At 34.6% G+C, this 18,788-nt stretch overlaps 1 protein-coding gene across 1 annotated transcript in view; it reads right to left on the bottom strand.

Annotated features, from left to right (window-relative positions):
* The window catches only part of LOC150106699 (sister chromatid cohesion protein PDS5 homolog A-like), a 670,786-nt gene that overhangs the window by 75,685 nt on the left and 576,313 nt on the right, over window positions 1-18,788 (bottom strand). The gene's annotated exons all lie outside the window — the stretch shown is intronic.

The raw sequence follows: 18,788 nt of genomic DNA, 5'->3' as shown, positions 1-18,788 counted from the left end.
CAATATTAGATTATCCCCTTAACTTAATTTACATCGCCGAAAAAAATAGCCTCTTGGCTCTTTATTGTAGTAATACTAGAATTACTAAATAATAACCTCGAAAAATATAAAATGAAAATCAACACAGATAAGACTAAAATCCTTGTTACAGGCAAAACCCCTATTGATATAGAGCATATAGACATCGATGAGAAACAAATAAAACAAGTAAAAAGCTTTAAATACTTAGGAAGCCTAATAACAGAAGCTGGCAGAACAAGAGAAGACATAAGATCAAGAATAAATAACAACACAAGAGCCCAATTCTCAAGGATGAAAAACATTTAAACAGGAAATCTCAACCTACAATTAAAAAATAATAATAATAAAGACATTGATATGGAGCATTGTACTGTATGGATGTGAAACCTGAATTCTAGGCAGAGAAGACATAAGAAGATTGGAGGCTTTTGAAATGTGGTGCTGGCGTCGCATGAACGGAATAAAATGAACAGAAAAAAATCACATGAACAAGTTCTGAGAGAGATAAGCGAAACAAACAGTCTAATTATATCAATCAAAATTAGAAGGGATAGGTGGTATTGACATATACTTTGGCATGATGGACTTGTGAAAAGAATAATTGAAGGCAAAATGGCAGACCAAGAAAAAGCTTTGTTGACGAAGTCAAAGAAATCACGGGCCTGAGGAGCTACCAGGAGATTAAGAAGAAAGCCAATGACAGGATGAAAAGATCAAAAAATTCGTGAGAAAAGACCTGGTTCGCAAAAGAAAAAAAATTATCTTTCATCAGGACAATGCACCTGCCCACAAAGGTGTTTTGACAATGGGAAAATTAAGGGATCTGCACTATGAATTGTTGGAATCCATCATATTCCCCCAGATTTGGCTCACTCTGACTTCTATCTCTTCCCAAAACTAAAACTCTTCCTCGCTGGTCAGCGCTTTTCTTTGAATCAAGAGGTGATTGCTGTAGATGGGTATTTTGCAGATCTTACTGAGAATCACTACAGGGACAGGATAATGGTGCTGGAGCATCGCTGGAATAAACGTATTAGTCTTAAGGGAGATTATGTTGAAAAATAAAAAGAATTTTGAAATTATAAATTCATTGTTAGGTCGAGAACTTTTCAGACCACCCTCGTATATGTGATCAAAATGGGTACAAACTGAATATTTTTCCATTTATAATAATATAAGAATAATGAACTCCATTATTGTATTTGAACATAAAAAAATACATAAATATATATGGCCAGCCAGAGGATATAGTCAGTTACTGACTACATTATTACAAATTTTAAATTAGCTGAGTTAATTCTAGAAGTAAGAGCACATTACGGCTCTGAATTAAACACTGATCATTATATGGTATTGGGGGGGGGGGGGGGGAATTGATTTAAACCAAAATGGCTAAAAATAAGTAAAGTGGAAAATAACTATCAGCCATATCCACTCTCCAGTCAAACTTTCTTCATTACAAGATCCCAATACCAGGCAACAATATCAGAAATGCATTGATTTAAAAACAGAAACCATACATGAATCAAATGACATAGAGGAGGAATGGAAAAATCTGAAACAAATCCTGCTTAGGAAAAAGAGTTCCAGAAATGGCTAAATTCCAATACAACAAAAACAAATATAAAAAAGAAACAGTGCAATTGCAAAAAGAGAAGTAAGGAAAAAACAGAGAGCGAGAGAGAGAGAAAGATGGAGCCATTTTCTAACAGAACTAGAAAAGGATATATCTAAGTTACAACCCAAAACCCATAAAATAATAAAATACATGGGTAACATCATCATCATTAACATTTATGCTGGCCTGGTTGCTGAGTTGTTAGTGTATCTACTCTCCAGCCAAAAGGCTGCAGGTCCGAATCCTGCCGTGGGCATGGATATTTGTGATTGTCTGTGAAAAATAAATTAGTGGTGGTGGTGGTGTGTGTGTGTGTGGGGGGGGGGGTAGATGGTGGAAGTGTAGAATAGGTGCCTGCCTTCAATGAGTCATTGGACTCCCTCGAGGTGTTAAGTAACAGTAATAATTTTCCTCCAAATCATCAAGATTTGGAGGAAAATACCTGTCAAGACTCCAAATTAAACATTATCAGCTCAACATTATCAGATCTTATATTTCTATCTTCTAAGACACTTTTTTACTTTATCAATCCACCTTTATCTTGGTCTTCCTCTGGGTCTTTTTCCTGCCAACCTGGCAGAGAACACTTGCTTTGCTAATCTTTACTCTCCCATTCTGTTTAAGTGACCATACCATCTGAGATTAGTTCTGTTAACACATTCCAGGATGCTAACAATGTCAAGTTCTTTCCTAATATCCTCATTTATAGTATGATATTGATACCATCTGTTCACGCCCCTAATCTTTCTCAGGACTCTCATATCTATGGTCTCTATTTTTAGTCAAGTGTTTTATTTCTAGCCCTCTCAGATCCATAAGTTAAAATTGGTTTGAAACACTGTATTGTATACAGCTAATTTAGTGTTTTAAGCAGTGGTGAGCTATGGAAATTTTAACAAAGGGTTTGCATCATCGAGCATAAGCCCTTATATTTATATTGCAACTTTGTAAAGTTTCTGACAGATATGATAATTCCTGTAGGATATCAATCGTTAATGCTAAATCTTTTAAAAATTCCAAATTGAGAAGTTGGTTTAAAAAGCCCTTATATTTATCGTTCGATGCAAAATGCTTGCATAAAGCTGGGCAATTTCTCCACAAAGCAAGAGCCATTTGTAAACTGCCCATCATGGTCCAAACACGCGGCCAATCTTTAAAATTTCAATACCAAGGTCTTTTGCAATCGTATTTAATTCTCGTTCATTTTTTGGTGATTGATGATAAAAAGCATATAATTTATCCATAAATATTTCAAAATGATTTATTTCTTTAAAGTTTTTTTATTGAATCATATAATGCTAATTATAAACGATGAGCGCAATCCCAAATCATAATGTTGGGAAATGTTTGTAGAAGTTTGATTGCAACACCTGATTTGTTTCCTAACATTACACTAGCTCCATGAGAAAAAAATGCAATGAAATGATTTTTTATATAGTTATCAGAAAATCCATATGAATTTAAAGTAGCAATTATAGTAGCATGTATACATTCCACAGTGGTATTTTCTAGTTCTACAAGATTATTAAACAAGAAGAACAAGGGACTCCCAAATTTGAGAAAAATTTAACAAAGGGCTCGCGTGAGCCCCTTATAGCTCACCACTGGTTTTAACTAATTTCTCTCTTATTTCATATAAATTTATTCATTTGACTTCCTACCATACCAGCTTTGTTGATTCTGTTGTCTATTTCCATATTTATTTAACATCTTCATTAAAAATCGTACCTAAATAGCTGAAATGATTAACTTGTTCTATAGGTTCTCCATTCACAATGCAGTTGATATTTTCATTATCTTTGCCTTGTTATTGCTAACCTTCATACCAAATCTATTACAACAGTTATTCAATTGAGTCATGGGAATCTTGCAAATTTGTACTGGATTTATTTAGAAGTATAACATCATCTGCATAAAGTAAAGAGCCGAGATTAACATCACCAATTTTGGTATCAGGTTTAGTACCACTTTCCTTCATAATGTGATCGATATAGATAATAAATAACAGAGGGGATACGTACATCCCTGTCTGATACCAGATTTAACATTAAACCATCTTCCTGTACTTCCTTCAATTCTAACTGCTGACTTACAACTCAAATAAAGACTAAGTATTGCTTGATATAATGTCCCATTGACACCATACAACTGAAGCATTTTGAATAGCTTTTCTCTTGGCACCTTGTCATATGCCTTTTCCAGATCTACAAAACTTAAATACAGATCTTTGCTATATTCCCATGATTTCTCAACCATCTCTCATAAGGTGAAAATCTGATCCTGACAGTCTCTATTTGGCCTGAATCCAGCTTGCACTTCACCAAGCTTCTCTTCCACAATCCTTCTCAACCATTTCTCAAGTATACTTGCATAGATCTTGCCAGGAACACTCAGTAGGGAAATACCTCTGTAATTCTCAAATTCAGTTTTATTTCCCTTTTTACATATGGGTACTATGAGAGCCCTACTCCAATCATCTGGAATTCGTCCCTCTGTCCAGGCCTTCTGAACTATGCAGTGCAGCCACTGTAAGACTTTTATACCTCCATACTTCAGCATTTCTGGTCGAATATCAACTCCAGCTGTCTTTCCACATTTCAGGCTTTTGATGGTTTTTTGTATTTCAAATATGGATATGTATTATGATTGGATGTCTGGTCAGTGTTTTTTTTACCACTGTGCTGTCACTGATTGTTTCATTTAGCAATTTTTCGAAGTAATTACATCAAGGATATCTTGTTTTCATGTCTCCTTTGCCATCTTAATTCCTTTTTCAGCACTCTTTCCTCCATTTCTGAGCTTTTCTACAACCTCCAGAATATCTTGCCATCTTCTTGATTTTCTATGTTCTTATCAATGACTTTTGTTTAACTAGTTTTACACAGTTAAACACTGTTTAACTGTGTAAAAGAGCACAAGCTGACTTAATCACCAGGAACATTCGATATGCTTTCTTCTTTTCCTTCACTATCTCTTTAACTTCCTGTGTTCACCATGGAGTTCTGATTTTTTTATCATTGCAGACAACCTCATCACATGCCACAATAAGAAGTGATGGTATAGCATGATAGAATTAGATGGATAACTTATTTTTAAAATCTCTAGACTGATGATAATAAAGTTAAATTTAATACAACAAAGAATGATCTAACAGAAAATATTATGATGCCAGAACTAAAAAATACAATAATTAAGATGAAAATTAAGAAAACACCAGAAGAAGGCAATATAAACATGGAACTGTACAAAAATGTAGGTGAAAAATTTAATGAAATTCTTAAACATGGTCTGGATTTCTGGAAAAAATCCAAACTCTTGGGAAAAAAAAACACTGGTTATCCCAGTTTATGAAGATAACTATAGGGAAATTAGTTTGCTAAAAGCAGGATACAAAATATATGCAAGAATATTAAAAGAGAAACTAAATAGTATTGTAAAGGATAAACTACTAGATGAAGAGAATGGATTTTGAAAAGACTGATCTTGCATATATTAAATTTTTACTTTAAAATTATTAATCGAAAAAAGAGAAATATTTCAAAAAGAATTACCCATAGCCATCATTGATTATAAAAACAGCTTTGATAAAATTAATAGATGAAAATATTATCTGATCTAAATATATCAAACCAGCTCTTATAGTCTATTCAAGAAATAATATGTAAAGGAACTAAAAATGGCAAGGATGTAACCCATCATCTTATATATATATATATATATATATATATGAAAGAATGATCATTAATTCGGTTAACATAATATTTTTTAAAAAGAATTGAATGACTAGAACCAAGATTTAAGTAAAAAGGTTTTAATATAAAATCACGACTAGTTTCGGCTTGAAACATCCTTCATCAGGTGACATTATAAAAGAAAGAAAAAAAGAAAAAACACAAAAACACTGAAGCTTAAATAAACTATGAACATCATAGAGAGTCTCTATACATAATTGACATTAAATCGTTGTGATTGTATTTAAAGCTGTTCTTTCGTTTGTTGTATTGTTGGGAAAATTCATGAGATGCTACTAGCACGTAGCATCTCGTGAATGCTAGTACATGATTACAGTTGAATGACTATCTGGGAGGTTGTAGCTCAAGTTATTATTTAGATGAACAGGATTGAAGATGATTTCCCTAGATTCCACGATTTTTCTCTCTAGTTCATCATTGCAATGGACATAACTTCTGTGTTATGTCCATGGAGATTTTTGTTACATATATCAAGGATATAAGGTTAATGAAGATAAAATCATGGCTAGCTTGAACATAACTTCTCCGTTCACTAATGTCCCAACAGATGAAGTCCTAACATTACTCAAGGACAAGTTATCCAAAAAAATGTTAGCCTTGCTTACACATTGCATCAAGTCCGGTTACTTCAGATTTCAAGATACTATATACAAGCAAAATCATGGACTGGCTATGGGTAATCCTTTATCCCCTGTACTCGCATATATTTACTTAGAGGATTTTGAAACCAAGGCTATCTCTTCCTTTATTTTAACACCTAAAGTTTGGAAATGCTATGTAGATGATGTCTTCATTATTTGGAGCCATGGACATGATTCCCTTATGGTTTTCCTCAAACATCTCAATAGCCGACATCATAGTATTAAGTTTACTGCCGAGCTTGAAACGGATAATTCCCTGCCTTTTCTTGATGTCAAACTGACCCGCTCTTTTGGTAAACTCAAAATATCAATATAGAAAGTCCACACATACCAACAGATATCTGCATAGTCAGTCCCATCACTTCCCTCCTCATAAGCTTGGAATAATTTCCACCGTGGGACAAAGAGCCCATTCTCTTCTGGATGACCCAAATGAACTTCTTACAGAAATAAACCATCACAAAACTTCTTTCAAAGTTAATGGATATTCCAAGAGAATCATTGAAAGATTCCTTCTTAATCCTCCTAGACATCGTTCAGAAGAAACAAATAGATTCAAAGGCAATATATCTATTCCTTACATAAGTACAGTTTCACATAAATTAGCAAAAGTTCTAAGAAAATACAATATCAGAACCTTGTTCACTCTACTTCCAAAGATCCGTTTCTTAATAAGCCACCCAAAACCTTGTCATCATCATCTCAAATACCCTGGTGTATATAAAATATTGTGTGATTGTGATATTCCTTATTTTGGGCAGACAGATAAATCTGTTGAATTACGTATGGAAGAACACATGAGGGACATTACTTACAAGAGACAGCGAGCCAGTGCATTATCTAGTCATATCCTTTTCTCGGCTAATCCTAATGATGAAAACCAAAGTCTCAAAGTCTGCTGGGAAAAACATCTTCCATTGCAATGATGAACTAGAGACAAAAATCGTTGAATCTAGGGAAATCATCTTCAATCCTGTTCATCTAAATAATAACTTGAACTACAACCTCCCAGATAGTCATTCAGCTGTAATCATGTACTGGCGTTCACGAGATGCTACTAGCATGTAGTTTCCCAACAATACAACAAACGAAAGAACAGCTTTAAATACAACCACAACGATTTAATGTCAATTATGTATAGAGACTCTCTATGATGTTCATAGTTTATTTAAGCTTCAGTGTTTTAGTGTTTTTTCTTTCTTTTATAATGTCACCTGATGAAGGATGTTTCAAGCCGAAACTAGTCGTGATTTTATATTAAAACCTTTTTACTTAAATCTTGGTTCTAGTCATTCAATTCTTAAAAAAAAATATATATATATATATATATATATATATATAGACAGACAGGGAGACAGATAAAACTATAACAATCTGGAAACAGCATAACCCATTTGGTATACAAATAAGTCCATAAATAAAGATAGATACACTATTATTTGAAGATGATCAAATTGTATTAGCTACATTAGAAGATAATCTGCAGAGATCAGTAAAATCATTTAATGAAAGTTCAGAACAATATAATATAAGAATATCATGTTGTTGTGGTTATAGCCTTTCGGCTGTTTAGGGGCAGATATATGTATGCCACTATCTAGGGAAAATGATCACGAGCAAGGTGATTTGCCGTTGCCTTCCTTGCTGTACTATATCCAATGACTGTACCCTTTGTATTCACGGGGCCGGTTTGCCTGCTTGTGGGATGAAACCCCCAAGATAAACTGGCAGAAAAAATTCTGTTATCCACGCAAGACTGGCTAACTTGGCCACGGCTGAGAAAGATCCTTAAGCTCCTCACATCGTCGACGAGAATTGAACCTAGGACACTCCTTCTCCAGGCATATGCTTGCGAAGTGCAAACCTACTAGGCTAATCGCGTGGACAAGAATATCATTAAAGAAAAATTATTGGCTTTGAAAGGAGAAAACACTGATAGATAACCTGGAATGTGACTTATCATATGAAGGTGAAAAAGATATAGACATTAAAATATCAAACTTTGTTAAAGTAAATGACATAATAAACAATATATTTAAGCAATCCCTGGTACAGATTATATGATGTCCTATTTAAACCAATTTTATTAAATGGAAGTGAAACATGGACCATAACAAAGGAGAATGAAAAACGGATTCAAACAGTAGAGATGAAATTTCTCAGAAAAACAGCTGGATATATCAAGTGGGAGAATAAAACAAATGAGGAAATTTTACAATCCCTGAATGGTTAGAGCATCTAAATCAAATGGACAATAGCAGACTGCTAAAAATATGGATATAAAATAAATGGAAAAAGAAGAATTGAAATACTGAGAAAGCTATGGAATGAGATAGGAACAAGCCACTTGGCCTAAAACCCATGATAAGATATTTTTTAAACTTGGACCTAACTGGATTCATATATTATTTATAGTTATATATTTATTTAGTTATTTTATCTTTATTATTATTGTTTTTATCAAATTTTATGTGTAAGAAATTTTTTTTTGAATTTTGACTTAATTGAGTTGTCTCTCAGTAAACCTGCTGCCCAATTGTCACCAAACTATTTCAATCATGAAAATATTAGACCAGTTTTATAGTATATTCACAGTTCACAATTTTCTTGAATCATCTGTCCAACTAATCCAAAAAGTTTTACAATGGAAAGGGGTTATACACCCCCCAGTTTGTTAATATAAGGGATCACAACAAATCATGGTATTCTTAGAATGACAGTTTGTTAAGCTTGATACTGTTCCTGGATGTATCAAATTACTTAGTGACTTGTTAAATTAAATATTTTGGCAAACTACTGATGATACCATCAACATGGATAACAAAATGTCAAGCGTAATGTAATTAATAAAATTATATTTATCCTCTGTAAGTAAAGGTAACACAAAAAAAATCAAGAATCATGCTTGAATTAGCTTAACTATATAACATACACAAAACCAAAAGGGAATAAATCAAAATTTTGAGAACACATTGCTAGAATCATGAAGCTAGCACTGGTTTCTCAAGGATGAGGAGATATTGGAAAAGGTCTAGAGACTATTGACAAAGAGTTAATGAGCATGAAGACAGACTGAGGAAATGCAAATTGCAGAGACTAGTTAATAGAAAGGGGGAGGGGATATGATTGAGGCATATAAAGGGGTTGTTACCAGATTAATGTGGATGATGTTTTACTTAAAATGGGGAAAATCAAAGGGAAAACAAGAAGTCGCTCATTGATGCTGTATAGGAGGGTGCGAGCAAGGGGATGGGAGGAGCAGATATTTTGCATGGAGAGTGGCGGATGATTGGAATGCATTGCCCGAGAGGGTTGTTAATGTGGAGACAGGGAATATATTTAAGGCAAGATATGATGAACTGTGGACATAACAGTGAAACCTCCTGCGATGAGTCACTTGACTCTGTGGGGGTCTGATAATAATAACTATTATTATTCACCAGCTCATTTAGTCACAAAGATGATACATGATATACTAAGAAAGTTGGAGGGTCAAAACCAATGGCAGTATACCCACAGAGATGCGAGATAAGTGCACACAGACACAAAAAGTAAGAAGGAAAACACAGATTGAGTTCAAAATGGCATGACTCTGGTTCTGCTGACAGTTTCCAAGATTTTTGGCAGAGTTTGACAGCTGTACTTATGCAGTTAGGAGAATGCTATAGAGATGTGGCAGATGCTAAAAACACCCTCTCAGATTTATATTTACATCTGTATAACAGTGGTTTGTCCCTCTGGATTCCATGGTCTGCAATGCCAGTGTGGATATTATTCCAGATGTTACATATTATTCCAAAGCTGAAAATTGCTTAAAGTCCTAAAGTATGCTAGATATTAAATAAGCTGAATATGCGTCATCCAAATTATTGAAATTTTTATGCCACCATTATTGTTGAGATTAGGGTGGTTAATTAGAATTTCATGGGCTTCTTTAAATTTTCTTTCATACCAGGTTTTTTTATGATGTAAAGAGCAGGTACTTTTCCAATCAATTTGGTGTAAGGTGTTGAGAGCGTGATCTGAGAGGCCTGCTTCTACAAAATTGTTATATTTAACACATTCGCTGCCAACTTTGAGTATACTCGTAGTTGGTATATGAGCCTCACAAGCCAACTATGAATATACTCATATATCGATTACTGACCTCCTATGCAAAGCACAAGTTAACCCGTAGTATAAGCACATTAATTTGGACCGTTGGCTTGTGAATAAAGTGGAGAGCACATCTGGGGACTTGGTAGAAGGAAAATTTTAGCAAAAGTATAGTATATTATAAGATGTATTGTTGCATAAACTGTGTATTTATTAATGCAAATAAAACAATTTTTTGAAGTTTTTTCATCATCATCATCAAATTCCTGCCATTTACCCTCAAGGGGTGTACAGGATATGATAGTACTACATGAAAAAAATTACATCATTACTAACTTCCTATCTACAATTTTCCTCCAAATCGGTCTGTTACTTGTCAAGGCTTCAACATTATCAGATCTTATATTTCTATCATCTAAGGCACTTTGCACCGCATTAATCTACCTATATCTTGGTCTTCCTCTGGGTTGTTTTCCTGCCAACCTGGCAGAGAACACTTGTTTTGCTAATCTTTCTTCGCCCATTCTCTTTAAGTGACCATACCACCTGTTAGCTCTGCTAACGCATTCTTGGATGTTGACAATGTCAAGTTCTTTCCTAATATCCTCATTTTTAATATGATATTGCCATTGAGGCCATCTGTTCATGCCTATAATCTTTCTCAGGACTCTCATATCTGCGGTCTCTAGTCTTTGATCAAATGTTTTACTTCTGACCCAGCTCTCAGATCCATAAGTTAAAACTGGTTTGAACATTGTCTTGTATACAGCTAATTTAGTGTTCAGACTAATTTCTCTCTTATTCCATATGAATTTATTCAATTGACTTCCTACCATACCAGCTTTGCTGATTCTGTTGTCTATTTCTATATTTAATTTACCATCTTCAGTAAAAATCATGATGCCTAAGTAGCTGAAATGTTTCACTTGTTCCACAGGTTCTCCATTCACAACACAGTTGACATTTTCAATGATTCTGCCTATTTTCATTGTCTTTGTCTTTTTATTGCTGACCTTCATACCATATCTATTACAACAGCTATTCAATTTAGTCAGAGAATCTTGCAGACTTGTAGTGGATTTATTTAGAAGTATAACATCATCCGCATAAAGCAAAGAGCTGACATTAACATCTCCAATTTTGATATCATGTTTAATACCACTTTCCTTCATAATGTGATCCATATAGATAATGAATAACAGAGGGGATAATGTACATCCTTGTCTAACACCAGATTTAACATTAAACCATCTTCCTGTACTTCCTTCAATTTAACTGCTGACTTACAACTCAAATAAAGACTACATATTGCTTGATATAATGCCCCATTGACACCATATAACTGTAGCGTATTGAATAGCTTCTCTCTTGGCACCTTGTCATATGCCTTTTCCAAATCGACAAAACTTAAATACAGATCTCTGTTATATTCCCATGCTTTCTAGACTATTTGCCGTAAAGTGAAAATCTGATCCTGACAGCCTCTATTTGGCCTGAATCCAGCTTGTTCTTCACCAAGCTTTTCTTCCACAATTCTTCTCAACCGTTTCTCAAGTATACTTGCATAGATCTTGCCAGGAACACTCAGTAGGGAAATACCTTTATAATTCTCACATTCAGATTTATTTCTCTTTTTATATATGGGTACTATGAGAGCTCTACTCCAATCATCGTGAATTCGTCCCTCTGTCCAGGCTTTCTGAACTACGCAGTGCAGCCACTGTAAGACTTTTATACCACCATACTTCAGCATTTCTGGTCGAATATCATCTACTCCTGCTGTCTTTCCACATTTCAAGCCTTTGATGGCTTTTTCTACTTCAAGTATGGATATGTATTCTGACTGCATGCCTGGTCAGTGTTTTTTACCACTGCGCTGTCATCACTGCTTGTTTCATTTAGCAGTTTTTCAAAGTAATTACTCCATATTTCAAGGATATCTTTTTCTCCGGTTTTCATGTCACCTTTATCATCTCTAACTCCTTTTACAGCACTCTTTCCTCCATTCCTAAGCTTCTTCAAGAACCTCCAGAATATTTTTCCACCTTCTTGATATTTATTTTCTATATTCTTGCCAAAGTCCTCCCATGACTTTTGTTTAGCTAGTTTTACACAGTGTTTAGCATTTTTGCATTTGTCTCTGTATTCTCTAAGAGAACAAGCTGACTTATTTGACAGGAACTTTTGATATGCTTTCTTCTTTTCCTTCACTGCCTCTTTAACTTCCTGTGTCCACCATGGAGTTCTGATTTTTTTATCCTTGCAAACAACCTCACCACATGCCTCTCTAGCAGAATCAATCAATGTTTCTGAAGTTTTTTCAATATATACATATATTTATATATGATATATCATCATCTGAGTCATCTGTAGGATTATAATCATCTTCGGAATCGGAACGAAATAATTCATTCCATTCATCATCACTCATATTAGCGTAAGCTTCTAATTCTAGATCAGTAAGCTTTCTTTTGCTGGCAATGGTGTAGCTGAAGGTTTTTATTTAGATAATTTTAAATAATTGTAAGATTAGATGCAATAAACCTTACTGCACTGAATGCTGAACGTCGCTGACTCTGAACTCAAGTTACAAAGTTGTCAGCGCATGTAAGACATAGGTGGGGGGGGGGGGGTGATACGAGATTACTCATAGTTGGAACATGAAACACAATTCTGTCTGATAAGCTAGCTACGAGATAACTTGTATACTAACCTTGTAGAAGTGAAAGTGCTTGGCGTGCAGTTACAAACTATGCCCAAGGAGCATGGCAGCGAACGTGTTAATGTGTCTTTGGTGTTCTTTTTTTTTTTTTTTTTTTTTTTAAAACGTATAGGGATTATACGCCCAGTTTCACCAATATAAGGTAAGTTACAGGTGCAGTAAATGCCAATGGGAGGAGAGGATCCTTAGAGGAGTTGAATATGTTTTATAATTTTATAGGTCGTTTAAAAGTGGCATTGAGATTATAATGGTATAAGATTCTATTGATTTTTTCTGATAACCCTTTTTGTTTAGCTAGTTTTACACAGTGTTTAGCATTTTTGCATTTGTCTCTGTATTCTCTAAGAGAACAAGCTGACTTATTTGACAGGAATGTATGGGATGGTTTACTGTAATCTATATTCTTTTTTGATGAAGTTTTATGAAGAACTTTTTTAATAGTATTTTTGTTATAGCAATTATTTATAAATGTGTTGCTAATGATCTTAAATTCTTGTTTAAGAGCTTGTTGATTAGAGCAAATTGTTATAGCTCTGTTTTTAAGGGTGTTAATGACTCCAAATTTTTGCGATGGGTGGTGATATGAGTTAGCATGTATATATTGGTCAGTATGTGTTGGTTTGCAGTAAACTATGAAGGATAGACTGCCTGAGGGAAGACGTGTGACCAGTGTATCCAGGAACGGGAGCGAGTTCTGATTTTCAATTTCGATAGTAAATTGTACACATTCATGTTGTTTGTTTAGGTGGCTAAGGAATATGCTTATCATTTGTTGACCATGTGGCCAGATAATGAAAACATCATCAACGCATCTAAGCCACACTGTAGGTTTTAGAGTAAAGGAATCAAGAGCACTTTGCTCAAAAGCTTCAATATAAAAGTTAGCAATTGGGGGGGGAATAGTGGCGAGCCCATGGCCGTACCTTCTTTTTGTAGATAAAATTTATTTTGCCACACAAAGTCACCGGAACGTAGTACGTGGACAAAGAGGGCCATAATGTCATGCGGAAATTTGTTCTGTAGGAGAAGAATTGTGTCACTGATTGGGACATTTGTGAAAAAGGCAAAAACATCAAAAATGACTAATAAATCATCTTTGCCAAGTGTTGTGTTTTTAATTTTGTTTATAAAGTGTTCTGTGTTCTTTATATAGGAGGGGGAATGACCTACCAACTCCTTGAGTGTTGACGCTAATTTCTTGGCTAGGTGATAATTAGAACTGTTTATTCCTTCAACTATTGGCTGAAGCAGAGTTTTGTTTGTGTACTTTAGGAACACCATATATTCTGGGAGAACGGGCTTAATGGGGTATAAGTTTTTTAAACAGCATCTGAATGCCAAGAAGTGACGGACTTAAGTAATTTCTCAGTTTTTTCTTTATTCTGTTACTTGGATTATAGTTTACAAGCTGATAGGTGCTGTTATCGGAGACTAGTTGATTCATCTGATGGATGTAAGTTGATCTTTCAATGATGACAGTGGCATTACCTTTGTCCGATTTTGTTATAATTATATCTTGATTAGCTTTTGATGAATTGATTGCTGCTAGTTCTGTTTTTGTAAGATTGCTATATAAGATTTTCTTTTTATTCAGAACATTGCTGGTTTCTAACCAAATTTTATCAGTTATATTAATGCCTCTTTCTATGTGGTATATAAAATCCAGTTTATTAACAGTTCTAGGTGCTACTGCGAAGTTAAGGCCTTTATCAAGTAATGCAAGTTGACCGTTATTTAAGGTGTGGCTTCATAAGTTGATCACATGACTATTGCTTGCAGGTGGTTGGTTTCTCCTTGTTTGTTGTTCACTGTTAAAGATGCTTACCAGAGAAGAAATATCCTGATTGGTTGGATTCGTATGATTGGCATTCAAATTTCGGCATTGTTTTAAAATATGAAATTTGTCCTTAAGTTTTTCTTATTGTTTTCTAGAATATATTTAGCAAGATTGTCAGTGATTCTTTCAAGCACATTCAAAATATCTGGATTCATATAACTAGATAATTCGGACTGTAAATTTAATACTTGATTTTGAGTTATTGCTAGATTTTTGCGGGCTGTTTGGATTTTCTCTCTAAGTATTGTTTTCTCTGTGCGTGTATAGATACGAAGTGCTTTAGCGGAAGTAAATTTCTTTTTCAGATTGATGCAGTTAGGAATAAAATTACTGTCTCTGCATCTCTTTAAAAAGGCCAGCCGATTGATCAAAAGGAAAATATGTATCTTTAGTTTTACCATACTGATTGCAATGCTTGTGAGTACCGTCTCCATGGATGATGAGAATCCTTTCTTTTATGCTTACACGGTGATCAGAATACATCATGGAGAAAACTACCGTGTTAGAGCAAAACTTTAGTTTAATATAAACCAAAATGAACACTCGACATTTCGACCTTCATATCAAGGTCACCATCTGCATACACATATATACAGAGAAACAAGCTGCACTACACAATCTACATGGTTTGCTAAAGTTACTGACCAACCGCTACAATTATTAACCTGACCTCTGGTGAAAAAAAAAAAACATTTACTACATCAAAGCTAGAGTCCTATTATTATCTATTAGGTTACAAAATTAAATTGGGCTGGAGAGCAACATGTTTGTATACACACACTAGGGGGTCTACCCCCCCCCCCCTCGAGTTCCGGGCTGGTAAGCTGGTTCTCCTTCAATTCTGATGACTCGAGACATGAGACAACAATGTGTTTGTCTCATGAAGGCAAACATATTGTTGGACGTTTCAAAACAATGAAGAGACAAAAAACGTGACATAAAAATGTTTCAAATTTTGGCTTATCTTTTTATATACAAAGAATAGATTATACATATAAATTTCAATCAATTAGAATGGAATAGTTTTCAATAAAAGCTGAAAATTGCTTAAAGTCCTAAAGTATGCTAGATATTAAGTAGGCTGAATATGTGCTATCCAAATTCTTGGAATTTTTATGCCACCATTATTGTTCAGATTAGGGTTGTTAATCAGAATTTCACAGGCTTCTTTAAATTTTCTTTCATACCAGGTTTTTGTATGATGTAAAGAGCAGGTACTTTTCCAATCAATTTGGTGTGGGGTGTTGAGAGTGTGATTAGAGAGGCCTGCTTCACCACAATTGTTAATGTATTTTGATCACCGTGAAAGCATAAAAGATAGGAAAGATGTATAAATGAAAATCAGGAGAAAAGACGGATGTCTATATATCACAAAATGATGAAGCAGATAAGGTCTGCTTCATCATTTAAGTATACAGTAAAACCCCAAAGTTACGCGGTAGGTGGGACCAACAAAAAGCGTGTAAGTCGAATTTGCGTAACTCGGGGTATAATTTTGCATAATTTATATATACAAACATACAATTGGGACCAAAGGTTTACAAAAACACCTATATTTTTTAAAGAAATATAATCATAATTGTAGTTTTTCGTACATGAAAATAATAAAGTTATTTTGATGTCAATGGTTTCATAAAATCTAATAGATTCGTCTGACGGCATAATGTCTTTTTCTTGTCATGCAAAATTTCTTCATAGCAAGCTAATGATTTTTTTATTCCTTGCCTTGTGGCTACAATTCGTTCCTCGTTTGAATCTATGTCCTCCAAAATCTGTAAACCTTTCTTTTATGATTGTTCTTACTGTGGATTCCTGTAGATTGAACTTCTTTGCTAGCTCACAAACTTTCATTCCGCCTTCAAAATCCTTAATAATGTTGAGTTTTGTTTCCAAAGTCAATGTTTTTCTTTTCTTGCTAGCTGTAGAAGAATTGGACTTGCTTCTTTTGGATGGCATTTTTATTTTTTATGTGATAAAATTTTTATCAAGAACATAACATTAAACAATCGCAAGGTTTGTAGACTATAAAAATCATGTATGAATGGAGACCACGCAAAACACATCAGTGCTTGTTCACAGCATGTACGACACTGGCGAATGCGGCCGGCGCCTGAAAGATATGACTAGTGGTGAGCGTGAAGCGGGACGGGAATACATACATATAAGAAACCGCATAACTCCGGATTTGTGTAAGTCGGGGTACGACTGTATTTAAATAAACAAAGTTTACTATGCTATGAATCAAATAGTAATTTCTTATGATGAAGGAAGTAATATATTTCTGATTGTAAAACTGCCATGAAATATGGTTGTTTTAAACACAACAAAGCACAGTTATTTCAATATCAGATAATTTAACATATCTGATAATAATCCATAATGGATTTCTTTTTTTAACCAATTGAAAAGAATGCTGCATGTTTAGTGTTTATTTAAAAATACAGATAATTTTTAATAGGACAAAATAAAATGCATTCCCAAAGACTATTTTCAATTCAACTGAAAGTAATAATGTACAAGCCACACAGAATATATACTATTTGGCAATTTTTTTCCTTTTTTTGGTCTATAACTTAACACTGCGCAACAAAATCAACAGAACAAAATGTTTTTCATAAATAATTCATTTTAACAGTGTTTATAAGGTAAATATCTGGTATAATAGGCATTCTGGCATGCAAATTCCAAGTATCCAGTAAAAACTGATTATCACTCAACAGGTCCAAACACAATGCAAATTACTCGTGTTATAAAAACATGGGCTGTGATAGCATCACAACCCATGGCAAATCATAAGTTACATGAATCTTTCAGATGGAAGGTTCGATGATTTGAAGCTGGGCAGTTGCAGGCAAAGGTGGCACACAGGCTTAATTCATCATAAAGTGCTATCTTGGCATTAAGGATGCAGTTTTAAGAGACAGAAACCATTACAAGAAGAAGGTAGCCAAGGTCACTCAAGGGCTATGCCACTAGATAACACTGCTATCTGGCTCTGACAGCATGAGGCTTACAACGTCCTGTTACCAATTGCTCCTTGAGGATGCTATGGCCACAGGTGAAAACATTTCTAATCACACTTTGCTAAGAAGGGTCAATTCAAGTTGTCACTATGCAATAAATCCAGCAGTTTGTAACCCATTAACCCCAAATCATCATAGAGCATGTTGAAACTAATGCCAGCAACACATCACTTGGAGCCCTGGAAGTAGGGTAGCTTTATTCTCTAAAGAGTCCTGTTTTAGCATATAATTTAATTCTAGTAGTTGTTTCATCTGTAGAGAATGAAGGATATTTTACCATCCCTCTAACGTCAAAGAAGCAGCACTCTCAAATGGGGAAGAATAATGATCAATGACTGCACCTCTCTTCATATTTTTGATAGGAATACTCTAACTGCATAGAGATATTGAGAAAAGATTCTCAAATCCTATGTGTGATTTTGTAGGGTTAGGGTTTGCCAGATTTTCTTTTCATGCATGATAAAATGACCATCCTTCTAACATCAAAGAAAGGGACACATATGAAGCAGCGTTCTCATATGGGGAAGAATAATGATCAATGACTGCACCCTCTCTTCATATTTTTGATAGGGTTACTATAACTGCATAGAGATATTAAGAAAAGATTCTCCAACCCTATTTCTAATTTTGTAGGGTTAGGGTTTGCCAGATTTTCTTTTCATGCATGATAATGCCCACTGCACATTGAACTAAAGTGGTGGAGAAGATATCCAACGACTGATGTAGCCAGCATGATCACCAGACCTAAATCAGATAACTATGTGTTGAATGCCTTCAGGTGTTGCACTGCACATTGACAGCCACTGCCTTAATCACTTGGTGGACTAAAGTCTGCTCTGGTAGGAGACTGGGATTTGTTGCCATACAGAATCTTACTGACACCCATATAGAAAGCATGGTACAATGCTGTCAGGTCTACTTAGCTGTTAGAGGGGGGGGGGGAAATCGCATGCCATACTGATATTACTGACCATATTTTTGAGTATATCTTGTTGACTAATGTGATCCTTTTTTTAATTGTTATTTTATTATTATTTTTAATAATTTTTATACACACCTATGTAACATCCATTATATCT

This window comes from Typopeltis vanoorti, chromosome 5 (genome assembly GCF_054136105.1).
Source record: "Typopeltis vanoorti isolate ZY-2024b chromosome 5, IOZ_Tvanoo_1.0, whole genome shotgun sequence".
Classification (NCBI taxonomy): Eukaryota; Metazoa; Arthropoda; class Arachnida; order Uropygi; family Thelyphonidae; genus Typopeltis; species Typopeltis vanoorti.
This window is presented reverse-complemented; position numbering and strand designations above follow the sequence as displayed.